We start from the raw sequence: 15,378 nt of genomic DNA, 5'->3' as shown, positions 1-15,378 counted from the left end.
GTGCTCGTATGAATATGGTGCTTTGAAACTTCGCTGCCATGCGCGTCGGGAGCCTAAGAAATATTTAAAGGGGATGAGACGACAATTTTCTTAGTCTTTATAGGTCCATACTGAATGCGCTGTGCGGAACAGAATAACAAGAGGAAGGAATGACGTGTAGCAGTGCTACCCGAAAGCTGTGTGAGACAAATCATCAACAAAAACAGTTTATAGGAAAACACCATCGCGGCAAAATTTGAATAATGCTATTTATCATGAAGGTGGTTACATTTTTTCTTTGGTTTAAATATCCCGTCACAATGAAATAGCGCGCGAAAAAACACGCGAACAAAATAGAGAGGAATGGTTAATAATAAAGGAACATAACAACTAAGAAGGGGCGGTGGCTACGGCTGGCATGCGCATTCGAAAATAGCAACACCTAAAGCAGTATTGAAGCAAAACGCTTGCATGGCACACATTACCACCGCCACTTCACTGACACAATCAGAAAATAAACCCCCTAACGCAAAGAATTAAGGGTCAAAGAACTGAAAGAGAAAAAAAATAAAAAACAGACATGTTAGCTAATATTTCGGCAATGGTCAGATTAAGAGTAAAAAACAAATAAACGCTGCAGTGTACCTAAACCTCACTAACAAAGAATGCGGTCGAAAAGGTTTGGGAGCCAAAAAGCAAAATAAAGCGAGCGTTGCATCTTCTCCATTGCACACAAAAAATGTATCTACATCAATCGGTAATTCCTCGGGTTTAAGTAGCGAGGAACGTCATTCACAAATTAGTCTCTCGACGCAAGGTGCCTTACGTTTTGTTTTTGCCGCAGACCGTTAATGCAGCCCACATTAACACAGTTTCATTTTAATTTATCCAAACATTAAAACATCTAAATTTCTTTCTTTGTTTCTATGTCCGGCGTCATTCTATTCTTGCCCATCAACATGAAGGATACCTTATAACTTGATAAGCAAATGCAGTTTATGTTCTCGTGATTTCAGTTGATGGATATTTCCAAAAGACCCTCCACACATAATCTTATTTCACAGCCGTCAGGTGGCAGCAAATTATTGTACACTCGCAGGGTACCCCGAGAAGGAGCTGTCTAAAACTAGCAGTCATACAGTTTTCCATGAGACAGTTTATCTTATCGGGAAAGAGTAAAAACCTTCTCTGGAAGGAAGTGTGTTCCACTTTTATCGTTAACAGACCGCTAAGTTTCAAATTCTTATCTCTCGTGCTTTCGCAGGGCTTGTGCTATTGCACAGAATCAGTTAGCCTCCTCTGAAACATCCTTACCCTCGTACATACTGAGAAAAGGGGGCTCATTGACATATCGTCATTCATTCCTGGTCAAAGCAAGGGTATTTGCGCTGAGTGAGTTTTCTGCTCCAGCGTACCGCCTTTTTCCGAGCCATGGACGCTGACGCCCGACAAGTCCTGGCGGTTTCCTGCAGGAAGCTGAACGAGATGCAGTCAAGCCGAAGGAAGGTGAGCCTCATCAAGAAGATTTTCGTTCTTCTGATGGTGCGGAAAGCCGAAAGAATCCTGGAGGCACAGTTGGGCGACGACTCCTTCAGTGACTCGGACGACGACGACATCGTTGTCCTCGTATGAATATGGTGCTTTGAAACTTCGCTGCCATGCGCGTCGGGAGCCTAAGAAATATTTAAAGGGGATGAGACGACAATTTTCTTACTCTTTATAGGTCCATACTGAATGCGCTGTGCGGAACAGAATAACAAGAGGCAGGAATGACGTGTAGCAGTGCTACCCGAAAGCTGTGTGAGACAAATCATCAACAAAAACAGTTTATAGGAAAACACCATCGCGGCAAAATTTGAATAATTCTATTTATCATGAAGGTGGTTACATTTTTTCTTCGGTTTAAATATCCCGTCACAATGAAATAGCGCCCGGAAAAACACACGAACAAAATAGAGACGAATGGTTAATAATAAAGGAACATAACTAAGATGGGGCGGTGGCTACGGCTGGCATGCGCATTCGAAAATAGCAACACCTAAAGCAGTATTGAAGCAAAACGCTTGCATGGCACACATTACCACCGCCACTTCACTGACACAATCAGAAAATAAACCCCCTAATCGAAAGAATTATGGGTAAAAGAACTGAAAGAGAAAGAAAATTAAAAACAGACATGTTAGCTAATATTTCGGCAATGGTCAGATTAAGAGTAAAAAACAAATAAACGCTGTAGTGTACCTAAACCTCCCTGACAAAGAATTCGGTCGAAAAGGTTTGGGAGCCAAAAAGCAAAGTTAAGCGAGCGTTGCGTCTTCTCCAATGCACACAAAAAATGTATCTACATCGACCGGTAATTCCTCGGGTTTAAGTAGCGAGGTAACGTCATTCACAGATTAGTCTCTCGACGCAAGGTGCCTTACGTTTTGTTTTTGCCGCACACCGTTAATGCAGCCAACATTACCACAGTTTCATTTTAATTTATCTAAACATTAAAACATCTAAATTTCTTTCTTTGTTTCTATGAACGGCGTCATTCTATTCTTGCCCATCAACATGAAGGATACCTTATAACTTGATAAGCAAATGCAGTTTATGTTCTCGTGATTTCAGTTGATGGATATTTCCAAAAGACCCTCCACACATAATCTTATTTCACAGCCGTCAGGTGGCAGCAAAAATATTGTACACTCGCAGGGTACCCCGAGAAGGAGCTGTCTAAAACTAGCTGTCATACAGTTTTCCATGAGACAGTTTATCTTATCGGGAAAGAGTAAAAACCTTCCCTGGAAGGAAGTGTGTTCCACTTTTATCGTTAACAGACCGCTAAGTTTCAAATTCTTATCTCTCGTGCTTTCGCAGGGCTTGTGCTATTGCACAGAATCAGTTAGCCTCCTCTGAAACATCCTTACCATCGTACATACTGAGAAAAGCGGGCTCATTCACATATCGTCATTCATTCCTGGTCAAAGCAAGGGTATTTGCGCTGAGTGTGTTTTCTGCTCCAGCGTACCGCCTTTTTCCGAGCCATGGACGCTGACGCCCGACAAGTCCTGGCTGTTTCCTGCAGGAAGCTGAACGAGATGCAGTCAAGCCGAAGGAAGGTGAGCCTCATCAAGAAGATTTTTGTTCTTCTGATGGTGCGGAAAGCCGAAAGAGTCCTGGAGGCGCAGTTGGGCGACGACTCCTTCAGTGACTCAGACGACGACGACATTGTTGTGCTCGTATGAATATGGTGCTTTGAAACTTCGCTGCTATGCGCGTAGGGAGCCTAAGAAATATTTAAAGGGGATGAGACGACAATTTCCTTAGTCTTTATAGGTCCATACTGAATGCGCTGTCCGCAACAGAATAACAAGAGGCAGGAATGACGTGTAGCAGTGCTACCCGAAAGCTGTGTGAGACAAATCATCAAAAAAACAGTTTATAGAAAAACACCATCGCGGCAAAATTTGAATAATTCTATTTATCATGAAGGTAGTTACATTTTTTCTTCGGTTTAAATATCCCGTCACAATGAAATTGCGCGCCAAAAAACACACGAAAAAAATAGAGAGGAATGATTAATAATAAAGGAACATAACCACTAAGAAGGGGCGGTGGCTACGGCTGGCATGCGCATTCGAAAATAGCAACACCTAAAGCATTATTGAAGCAAAACGCTTGCATGGCACACATTACCACCGCCACTTCACTGACACAATCAGAAAATAAACCCCCTAACGCAAAGAATTAAGGGTCAAAGAACTGAAAGAGAAAAAAAAATAAAAAACACACATGTTAGCTAATATTTCGGCAATGGTCAGATTAAGAGTAAAAAACAAATAAACGCTGCAGTGTACCTAAACCTCACTGACAAAGAATGCGGTCGAAGCGGTTTGGGAGCCAAAAAGCAAAATTAAGCGAGCGTTGCATCTTCTTCATTGCACACAAAAAATGTATCTACATCAACCGGTAATTCCTCGGGTTTAAGTAGCGAGGAACGTCATTCACAGATTAGTCTCTCGACGCAAGGTGCCTTACGTTTTGTTTTTGCCGCAGACCGTTAATGCAGCCCACATTAACACAGTTTCATTTTAATTTATCTAAACATTAAAACATCTAAATTTCTTTCTTTGTTTCTATGAACGGCGTCATTCTATTCTTGCCCATCAACATGAAGGATACCTTATAACTTGATAAGCAAATGCAGTTTATGTTCTCGTGATTTCAGTTGATGGATATTTCCAAAAGACCCTCCACTCATAATCTTATTTCACAGCCGTCAGGTGGCAGCAAATTATTGTACACTCGCATGGTACCCCGAGAAGGAGCTGTCTAAAACTAGCTGTCATACAGTTTTCAATGAGACAAATTATCTTATCGGGAAAGAGTAAAAACCTTCCCTGGAAGGAAGTGTGTTAACAGACCGCGAAGATTCAAATTCTTATCTCTCGTGCTTTCGCAGGGCTTGTGCTATTGCACAGAATCAGTTAGCCTCCTCTGAAACATCCTTACCCTCGTACATACTGAGAAAAGGGGGCTCATTCACATATCGTCATTCATTCCTGGTCAAAGCAAGGGTATTTGCGCTGAGTGTGTTTTCAGCTCCAGCGTACCGCCTTTTTCCGAGCCATGGACGCTGACGCCCGACAAGTCCTGGCGGTTTCCTGCAGTAAGCTGAACGAGATGCAGTCAAGCCGAAGGAAGGTGAGCCTCATCAGGAAGATTTTCGTTCTTCTGATGGTGCGGAAAGCCGAAAGAATCCTGGAGGCACAGTTGGGCGACGACTCCTTCAGTGACTCAGACGACGACGACATTGTTGTGCTCGTATGAATATGGTGCTTTGAAACTTCGCTGCTATGCGCGTCGGGAGCCTAACAAATATTTCTGGGAGATGAGACGTGAGCTTCCTTAGTCTTTACAGGTCCATACTGAATGCGCTGTGCGGAAAAGAATGACAAGAGGCAGGAATGACGTGTAGCAGTGCTACCCGAAAGCTGTGTGAGACAAATCATCAACATAAACAGTTTATAGGAAAACACCATCGCGGCAAAATTTAAATAATTCTATTTATCATGAAGGTGGTTACATTTTTATTTGGTTTAAATATCCCGTCACAATGAAATAGCGCGCGAAAAAACACAAGAACAAAATAGAGAGGAATGGTTAATAATAAAGGAACATAACAACTAAGAAGGGGCGGTGGCTACGGCTGGCATGCGCATTCGAAAATAGCAACACTTAAAGCAGTATTGAAGCAAAACGCTTGCATGACACACATTACCACCGCCACTTCACTGACACACTCAGAAAATAAACCCACTAACCCAAAGAATTATGGGTAAAAGAAGTGAAAGAGAAAAAAAATTAAAAAACAGACATGTTAGCTAATATTTCGGCAATGGTCAGATTAAGAGTTAATAACAAATAAACGCTGTCGTGTACCTAAACCTCACTGAAAAAGAATGCGGTCGAAGAGGTTTGGGAGCCAAAAAGCAAAATTAAGCGAGCGTTGCGTCTTCTCCATTGCACAGAAAAAACGTATATACATAGACCGGTAATTCCTCGGATTTAAGTAGCGAGATAACGTCATTCACAGATTAGTCTCTCGACGCAAGGTTCCTTACGTTTTGTTTTTGCCGCAGACCGTTAATGCAGCCCGCATTACCACAGTTTCATTTTAATTTATCTAAACAATAAAACATCTAAATTTCTTTCTTTTTGTCGCAGACCGTTAATGCAGCCCACATTAACACAGTTTCATTTTATTTTATCTAAACATTAAAACATCTAAATTTCTTTCTTTGTTTCTATGAACGGCGTCATTCTATTCTTGCCCATCAACATGAAGGATACCTTATAACTTGATAAGCAAATGCAGTTTATGTTCTCGTGATTTCAGTTGCTGGATATTTCCAAAAGACCCTCCCCACATAATCTTATTTCACAGCCGTCAGGTGGCAGCAAAAATATTGTACACTCGCAGGGTACCCCGAGGAGGAGCTGTCTAAAACTAGCTGTCATACAGTTTTCCATGAGACAGTTTATCTTATCGGGAAAGAGTAAAAACCTTCCCTGGAAGGAAGTGTGTTCCACTTTTATCGTTAACAGACCGCTAAGTTTCAAATTCTTATCTCTCGTGCTTTCGCAGGGCTTGTGCTATTGCACAGAATCAGTTAGCCTCCTCTGAAACATCCTTACCATCGTACATACTGAGATAAGGGGGCTCATTCACATATCGTCATTCATTCCTGGTCAAAGCAAGGGTATTTGCGCTGAGTGTGTTTTCTGCTCCAGCGTACCCCCTTTTTCCGAGCCATGGACGCTGACGCCCGACAAATCCTGGCTGTTTCCTGCAGGAAGCTGAACGAGATGCAGTCAAGCCGAAGGAAGGTGAGCCTCATCAAGAAGATTTTCGTTCTTCTGATGGTGCGGAAAGCCGAAAGAATCCTGGAGGCGCAGTTGGGCGACGACTCCTTCAGTGACTCAGACGACGACGACATTGTTGTGCTCGTATGAATATGGTGCTTTGAAACTTCGCTGCTATGCGCGTAGGGAGCCTTACATATATTTCAGGGAGATGAGACGTGAGCTTCCTTAGTCTTTACAGGTTCATACTGAATGCGCTGTGCGCAACAGAATGACAAGAGGCAGGAATGATGTGTAGCAGTGCTACCCGAAAGCTGTGTGAGACAAATCATCAACAAAAACAGTTTATAGAAAAACACCATCGCGGCAAAATTTGAATAATTCTATTTATCACGAAGGTAGTTACATTTTTTCTTCGGTTTAAATATCCCGTCACAATAAAATAGCGCGCAAAAAACAGACGAAAAAAATAGAGAGGAATGGGTAATAATAAAGGAACATAACAATTAGGAAGGGGCGGTGGCTACGGCTGGTATGCGCATTCGAAAATAGCAACACCTAAAGCAGTATTGAAGCAAAACGCTTGCATGGCACACATTACCACCGCCACTTCACTGACACAATCAGAAAATAAACCCCCTAACCCAAAGAATTATGGGTAAAAGAACTGAAAGAGAAAAAAAATTAAAAAAAACAGACATGTTAGCTAATATTTCGGCAATGGTCAGATTAAGAGTTGATAACAAATAAACGCTGTCGTGTACCTAAACCTCACTGAAAAAGAATGCGGTCGAAGAGGTTTGGGAGCCAAAAAGCAAAATTAAGCGAGCGTTGCGTCTTCTCCATTGCAGACAAAAAACGTATATACATCGACCGGTAATTCCTCGGGTTTAAGTACCGAGGTAACGTCATTCACAGATTAGTCTCTCGACGCAAGGTGCCTTACGTTTTGTTTTTGCCGCAGACCGTTGATGCAGCCCACATTACCACAGCTTCATTTTAATTTATCTAAACATTAAAACTTCTAAATTTCTTTCTTTTTACCGCAGACCGTTAATGCAGCCCACATTAACACAGTTTCATTTTAATTTATCTAAACATTAAAACATCTAAATTTCTTTTTTTGTTTCTATGTCCGGCGTCATTCTATTCTTGCCCATCAACATGAAGGATACTTTATATCTTGATAAGCAAATGCAGTTTATGTTCTCGTGATTTCAGTCGATGTATATTTCCAAAAGACCCTCCACACATAATCTTATTTCACAGCCGTCAGGTGGCAGCATAATATTGTACACTCGCAAGCTACCCCGAGAAGGAGCTGTCTAAAACTAGCTGTCATACAGTTTTCCATGAGACAGTTTATCTTATCGGGAAAGAGTAAAAACCTTCCCTGGAAGGAAGTGTGTTCCACTTTTATCGTTAACAGACCGCTAAGTTTCAAATTCTTATCTCTCGTGCTTTCGCAGGGCTTGTGCTATTGCACAGAATCTGTTAGCCTCCTCTGAAACATCCTTACCATCGAACATACTGAGAAAAGGGGGCTCATTCACATATCGTCATTCATTCCTGGTCAAAGCAAGGGTATTTGCGCTGAGTGTGTTTTCTGCTCCAGCGTACCGCCTTTTCCCGAGCCATGGACGCTGACGCCCGACAAATCCTGGCTGTTTCCTGCAGGAAGCTGAACGAGATGCAGTCAAGCCGAAGGAAGGTGAGCCTCATCAAGAAGATTTTCGTTCTTCTGATGGTGCGGAAAGCCGAAAGAATCCTGGAGGCGCAGTTGGGCGACGACTCCTTTAGTGACTCAGACGACGACGACATTGTTGTGCTCGTATGAATATGGTGCTTTGAAACTTCGCTGCTATGCGCGTCGGGAGCCTTACATATATTTCAGGGAGATGAGACGTGAGCTTCCTTAGTCTTTACAGGTTCATACTGAATGCGCTGTGCGCAACAGAATGACAAGAGGCAGGAATGACGTGTAGCAGTGCTACCCGAAAGCTGTGTGAGACAAATCATCAACAAAAACAGTTTACAGGAAATCACCATCGCGGCAAAATTTGAATAATTCTATTTATCATGAAGGTAGTTACATTTTTTCTTCGGTTTAAATATCCCGTCACAATGAAATAGCGCGCGAAAAAACACACGAACAAAATAGAGAGGAATGGTTAATAATAAAGGAACATAACAACTAAGAAGGGGCGGTGGCTACGGCTGGCATGCGCATTCGAAAATAGCAACACCTAAAGCATTATTGAAGCAAAACGCTTGCATGGCACACATTACCACCGCCACTTCACTGACACAATCAGAAAATAAACCCCCTAATCCAAAGAATTATGGGTAAAAGAACTTAAAGAGAAAGAAAATAAAAACAGACATGTTAGCTAATATTTCGGCAATGGTCAGATTAAGAGTAAAAAACAAATAAACGCTGTAGTGTACCTAAACATCACTGACAAAGAATGCGGTCGAAAAGGTTTGGGAGCCAAAAAGCAAAGTTAAGCGAGCGTTGCGTTTTCTCCAATGCACACAAAAAATGTATCTACATCGACCGGTAATTCCTCGGGTTTAAGTAGCGAGGTAACGTCATTCACAGATTAGTCTCTCGACGCAAGGTGCCTTACGTTTTGTTTTTGCCGCAGACCGTTAATGCAGCCCCCATTAACACAGTTTCATTTTAATTTATATAAACATTAAAACATCTAAATTTCTTTCTTTGTTTCTATGAACGGCGTCATTCTATTCTTGCCCATCAACATGAAGGATACCTTATAACTTGATAAGCAAATGCAGTTTATGTTCTCGTGATTTCAGTTGATGGATATTTCCAAAAGACCCTCCACACATAATCTTATTTCACAGCCGTCAGGTGCCAGCAAAAATATTGTGCACTCGCAGGGTACCCCGAGAAGGAGCTGTCTAAAACAAGCTGTCATACAGTTTTCCAAGAGACAGATTATCTTATCGAGAAAGAGTAAAAACCTTCTCTGGAAGGAAGTGTGTTCCACTTTTATCGTTAACAGACCGCTAAGTTTCAAATTCTTATCTCTCCTGCTTTCGCAGGGCTTGTGCTATTGCACAGAATCAGTTAGCCTCCTTTGAAACATCCTTACACTCGTACATACTGAGAAAAGGGGGCTCAATCACATATCGTCATTCATTCCTGGTGAAAGCAAGGGTATTTGCGCTGAGTGTGTTTTCAGCTCATGCGTACCGCCTTTTTCCGAGCCATGGACGCTGAAGCCCGACAAATCCTGGCTGTTTCCTGCAGGAAGCTGAACGAGATGCAGTCAAGCCGAAGGAAGGTGAGCCTCATCAAGAAGATTTTCGTTCTTCTGATGGTGCGGAAAGCCGAAAGAATCCTGGAGGCGCAGTTGGGCGACGACTCCTTGAGTGACTCAGACGACGACGACATTGTTGTGCTCGTATGAATATGGTGCTTTGAAACTTCGCTGCTATGCGCGTCGGGAGCCTTACATATATTTCAGGGAGATGAGACGTGAGCTTCCTCAGTCTTTACAGGTCCATACTGAATGCGCTGTGCGGAACAGAATGACAAGAGGCAGAAATGACGTGTAGCAGTGCTACCCGAAAGCTGTGTGAGACAAATCATCAACAAAAACAGTTTATAGGAAAACACCATCGCGGCAAAATTTGAATAATTATAGTTATCATGAAGGTGGCATACATTTTTTCTTTGGTTTAAATATCCCGTCACAATGTAATAGCGCGCGAAAAAACACACGAACAAAATAGAGAGGAATGGTTAATAATAAAGGAACATAACAACTAAGAAGGGGCGGTGGCTACGGCTGGCATGCGCATTCGAAAATAGCAACACCTAAAGCAGTATTGAAGCAACTCGCTTGCATGGCACACATTACCACCGCCGCTTCACTGACACAATCAGGAAATAAACCCCCTAATCCAAAGAATTATGGGTAAAAGAACTGAAAGAGAAAGAAAATTAAAAACAGACATGTTAGCTAATATTTCGGCAATGGTCAGATTAAGAGTAAAATACAAATAAACGCTGTAGTGTACCTAAACCTCCCTGACAAAGAATGCGGTCGAAAAGGTTTGGGAGCCAAAAAGCAAAGTTAAGCGAGCGTTGCGTCTTCTCCAATGCACACAAAAAATGTATCTACATCGACCGGTAATTCCTCGGGTTTAAGTAGCGAGGTAACGTCATTCACAGATTAGTCTCTCGACGCAAGGTGCCTTACGTTTTGTTTTTGCCGCAGACCGTTAATGCAGCCCACATTAACACAGTTTCATTTTAATTTATCTAAACATTAAAACATCTAAATTTCTTTCTTTGTTTCTATGAACGGCGTCATTCTATTCTTGCCCATAAACATGAAGGATACCTTATAACTTTAAAAGCAAATGCAGTTTATGTTCTCGTGATTTCAGTTGATGGATATTTCCAAAAGACCCTCCACACATAATCTTATTTCACAGCCGTCAGGTGGCAGCAAATTATTGTACACTCGCAGGGTACCCCGAGAAGGAGCTGTCTAAAACTAGCTGTCATACAGTTTTCCATGAGACAGTTTATCTTATCGGGAAAGAGTAAAAACCTTCCCTGGAAGGAAGTGTGTTCCACTTTTATCGTTAACAGACCGCTAAGTTTCAAATTCTTATCTCTCGTGCTTTCGCAGGGCTTGTGCTATTGCACAGAATCAGTTAGCCTCCTCTGAAACATCCTTACCATCGTACATACTGAGAAAAGGGGGCTCATTCACATATCGTCATTCATTCCTGGTCAAAGCAAGGGTATTTGCGCTGAGTGTGTTTTCTGCTCCAGCGTACCGCCTTTTTCCGAGCCATGGACGCTGACGCCCGACAAGTCCTGGCTGTTTCCTGCAGGAAGCTGAACGAGATGCAGTCAAGCCGAAGGAAGGTGAGCCTCATCAAGATTTTCGTTCTTCTGATGGTGCGGAAAGCCGAAAGAATCATGGAGGCGCAGTTGGGCGAAGACTCCTTCAGTGACTCAGACGACGACGACATTGTTGTGCTCGTATGAATATGGTGCTTTGAAACTTCGCTGCTATGCGCGTCGGGAGCCTAACAAATATTTCAGGGAGATGAGACGTGAGCTTCCTTAGTCTTTACAGGTTCATACTGTATGCGCTGTGCGCAACAGAATGACAAGAGGCAGGAATGACGTGTAGCAGTGCTACCCGAAAGCTGTGTGAGACAAATCATCAACAAAAACAGTTTATAGAAAAACACCATCGCGGCAAAATTTGAATAATTCTATTTATCATGAAGGTAGTTACATTTTTTCTTCGGTTTAAATATCCCGTCACAATGAAATAGCGCGCCAAAAAACACACGAAAAAAATAGAGAGGAATGGTTAATAATAAAGGAACATAACAATTAAGAAAGGGCGGTGGCTACGGCTGGCATGCGCATTCGAAAATAGCAACACCTAAAGCAGTATTGAAGCAAAACGCTTGCATGGCACACATTACCACCGCCACTTCACTGACACAATCAAAAAATAAACCCCCTAATCCAAAGAATTATGGGTAAAAGAACTGAAAGAGAAAGAAAAATAAAAACAGACATGTTAGCTAATATTTCGGCATTGGTCAGATTAAGAGTAAAAAACAAATAAACGCTGTAGTGTACCTAAACCTCACTGACAAAGAATGCGGTCGAAAAGGTTTGGGAGCCAAAAAGCAAAGTTAAGCGAGCGTTGCGTTTTCTCCAATGCACACAAAAAATGTATCTACATCGACCGGTAATTCCTCGGGTTTAAGTAGCGAGGTAACGTCATTCACAGATTAGTCTCTCGACGCAAGGTGCCTTACGTTTTGTTTTTGCCGCAGACCGTTAATGCAGCCCACATTAACACAGTTTCATTTTAATTTATCTAAACATTAAAACATCTAAATTTCTTTCTTTGTTTCTATGAACGGCGTCATTCTATTCTTGCTCATCAACATGAAGGATACCTTATAACTTGAAAAGCAAATGCAGTTTATGTTCTCGTGATTTCAGTTGATGGATATTTCCAAAAGACCCTCCACACATAATCTTATTTCACAGCCGTCAGGTGGCAGCAAAAATATTGTACACTCGCAGGGTACCCCGAGAAGGAGCTGTCTAAAACTAGCTGTCATACAGTTTTCCAAGAGACAGTTTATCTTATCGGGAAAGAGTAAAAACCTTCTCTGGAAGGAAGTGTGTTCCACTTTTATCGTTAACAGACCGCTAAGTTTCAAATTCTTATCTCTCCTGCTTTCGCAGGGCTTGTGCTATTGCACAGAATCAGTTAGCCTCCTCTGAAACATCCTTACACTCGTACATACTGAGAAAAGGGGGCTCAATCACATATCGTCATTCATTCCTGGTCAAAGCAAGGGTATTTGCGCTGAGTGTGTTTTAAGCTCATGCGTACCGCCTTTTTCCGAGCCATGGACGCTGACGCCCGACAAGTCCTGGCTGTTTCCTGCAGGAAGCTGAAGGAGATGCAGTCAAGCCGAAGGAAGGTGAGCCTCATCAAGATTTTCGTTCTTCTGATGGTGCGGAAAGCCGAAAGAATCATGGAGGCGCAGTTGGGCGAAGACTCCTTCAGTGACTCAGACGACGACGACATTGTTGTGCTCGTATGAATATGGTGCTTTGAAACTTCGCTGCTATGCGCGTCGGGAGCCTAACAAATATTTAAAGGGGATGAGACGACAATTTCCTTAGTCTTTATAGGTCCATACTGAATGCGCTGTGCGGAACAGAATAACAAGAGGCAGGAATGACGTGTAGCAGTGCTACCCGAAAGCTGTGTGAGACAAATCATCAACAAAAACAGTTTATAGGAAAACACCATCGCGGCAAAATTTGAATAATTCTATTTATCATGAAGGTGGTTACATTTTTTCTTTGGTTTAAATATCCCGTCACAATGAAATAGCGCGCGAAAAAACACACGAACAAAATAGAGAGCAATGGTTAATAACAAAGGAACATAACAACTGAGGAAGGGCGGTGGCTACGGCTGGCATGCGCATTCGAAAATAGCAGCACCTAAAGCAGTATTGAAGCAAAACGCTTGCATGACACACATTACCACAGCCACTTCACTGACACAATCAGAAAATAAACCCCCTAACCCAAAGAATTATGGGTAAAAGAACTGAAAGAGAAAAAAAATTAAAAAACAGACATGTTAGCTAATATTTCGGCAATGATCAGATTAAGAGTAAATAACAAATAAACGCTGTCGTGTACCTAAACCTCACTGAAAAAGAATGCGGTCGAAGAGGTTTGGGAGCCAAAAAGCAAAATTAAGCGAGCGTTGCGTCTTCTCCATTGCACACAAAAAACGTATATACATAGACCGGTAATTCCTCGGATTTAAGTAGCGAGATAACGTCATTCACAGATTAGTCTCTCGACGCAAGGTTCCTTACGTTTTGTTTTTGCCGCAGACCGTTAATGCAGCCCACATTACCACAGTTTCATTTCAATTTATCTAAACATTAAAACCTCTAAATTTCTTTCTTTTTGCCGCAGACCGTTAATGCAGCCCACATTAACACAGTTTCATTTTAATTTATCTAAACATTAAAACATCTAAATTTCTTTGTTTCTATGTCCGGCGTCATTCTATTCTTGCCCATCAACATGAAGGATACTTTATATCTTGATAAGCAAATGCAGTTTATGTTCTCGTGATTTCAGTCGATGTATATTTCCAAAAGACCCTCCACACATAATCTTATTTCACAGCCGTCAGGTGGCAGCAAAATATTGTACACTCGCAAGCTACCCCGAGAAGGAGCTGTCTAAAACTAGCTGTCATACAGTTTTACAAGAGACAGTTTATCTTATCGGGAAAGAGTAAAACCCTTCTCTGGAAGGAAGTGTGTTAACAGACCGCGAAGATTCAAATTCTTATCTCTCGTGCTTTCGCAGGGCTTGTGCTATTGCACAGAATCAGTTAGCCTCCTCTGAAACATCCTTACCCTCGTACATACTGAGAAAAGGGGGCTCATTCACATATCGTTATTCATTCCTGGTCAAAGCAAGGGTATTTGCGCTGAGTGTGTTTTCTGCTCCAGCGTACCGCCTTTTTCCGAGCCATGGACGCTGACGCCCGACAAGTCCTGGCTGTTTCCTGCAGGAAGCTGAACGAGATGCAGTCAAGCCGAAGGAAGGTGAGCCTCATCAAGAAGATTTTCTTTCTTCTGATGGTGCGGAAAGCCGAAAGAATCCTGGAGGCGCAGTTGGGCGACGACTCCTTCAGTGACTCAGACGACGACGACATTGTTGTGCTCGTATGAATATGGTGCTTTGAAACTTCGCTGCTATGCGCGTCGGGAGCCTAACAAATATTTAAAGGGGATGAGACGACAATTTCCTTAGTCTTTATAGGTCCATACTGAATGCGCTGTGCGGAACAGAATAACAAGAGGCAGGAATGACGTGTAGCAGTGCTACCCGAAATCTGTGTGAGACAAATCATCAACAAAAACAGTTTATAGGAAAACACCATCGCAGCAAAATTTGAATAATTTTATTTATCATGAAGGTGGCATACATTTTTTCTTTGGTTTAAATATCCCGTCACAATGAAATAGCGCGCGAAAAAACACACGAACAAAATAGAGAGCAATGGTTAATAACAAAAAAACATAACAACTGAGGAAGGGCGGTGGCTACGGCTGGCATGCGCATTCGAAAATAGCAGCACCTAAAGCAGTATTGAAGCAAAACGCTTGCATGACGCACATTACCACCGCCACTTCACTGACACAATCAGAAAATAAACCCCCTAACCCAAAGAATTATGGGTAAAAGAACTGAAAGAGAAAATAAATTAAAAAACAGACTTGTTAGCTAATATTTCGGCAATGGTCAGATTAAGAGTTAATAACAAATAAACGCTGTCGTGTACCTAAACCTCACTGAAAAAGAATGCGGTCGAAGAGGTTTGGGAGCCAAAAAGCAAAATTAAGCGAGCGTTGCGTCTTCTCCAGTGCACACAAAAAATGTATCTACATCGACCGGTAATTCCTCGGGTTTAAGTA

The sequence above is a fragment of the Amblyomma americanum genome, chromosome 2 (genome assembly GCF_052857255.1).
Source record: "Amblyomma americanum isolate KBUSLIRL-KWMA chromosome 2, ASM5285725v1, whole genome shotgun sequence".
NCBI classification, from domain to species: Eukaryota; Metazoa; Arthropoda; class Arachnida; order Ixodida; family Ixodidae; genus Amblyomma; species Amblyomma americanum.
Note: the sequence above shows the minus strand (reverse complement) of the source record.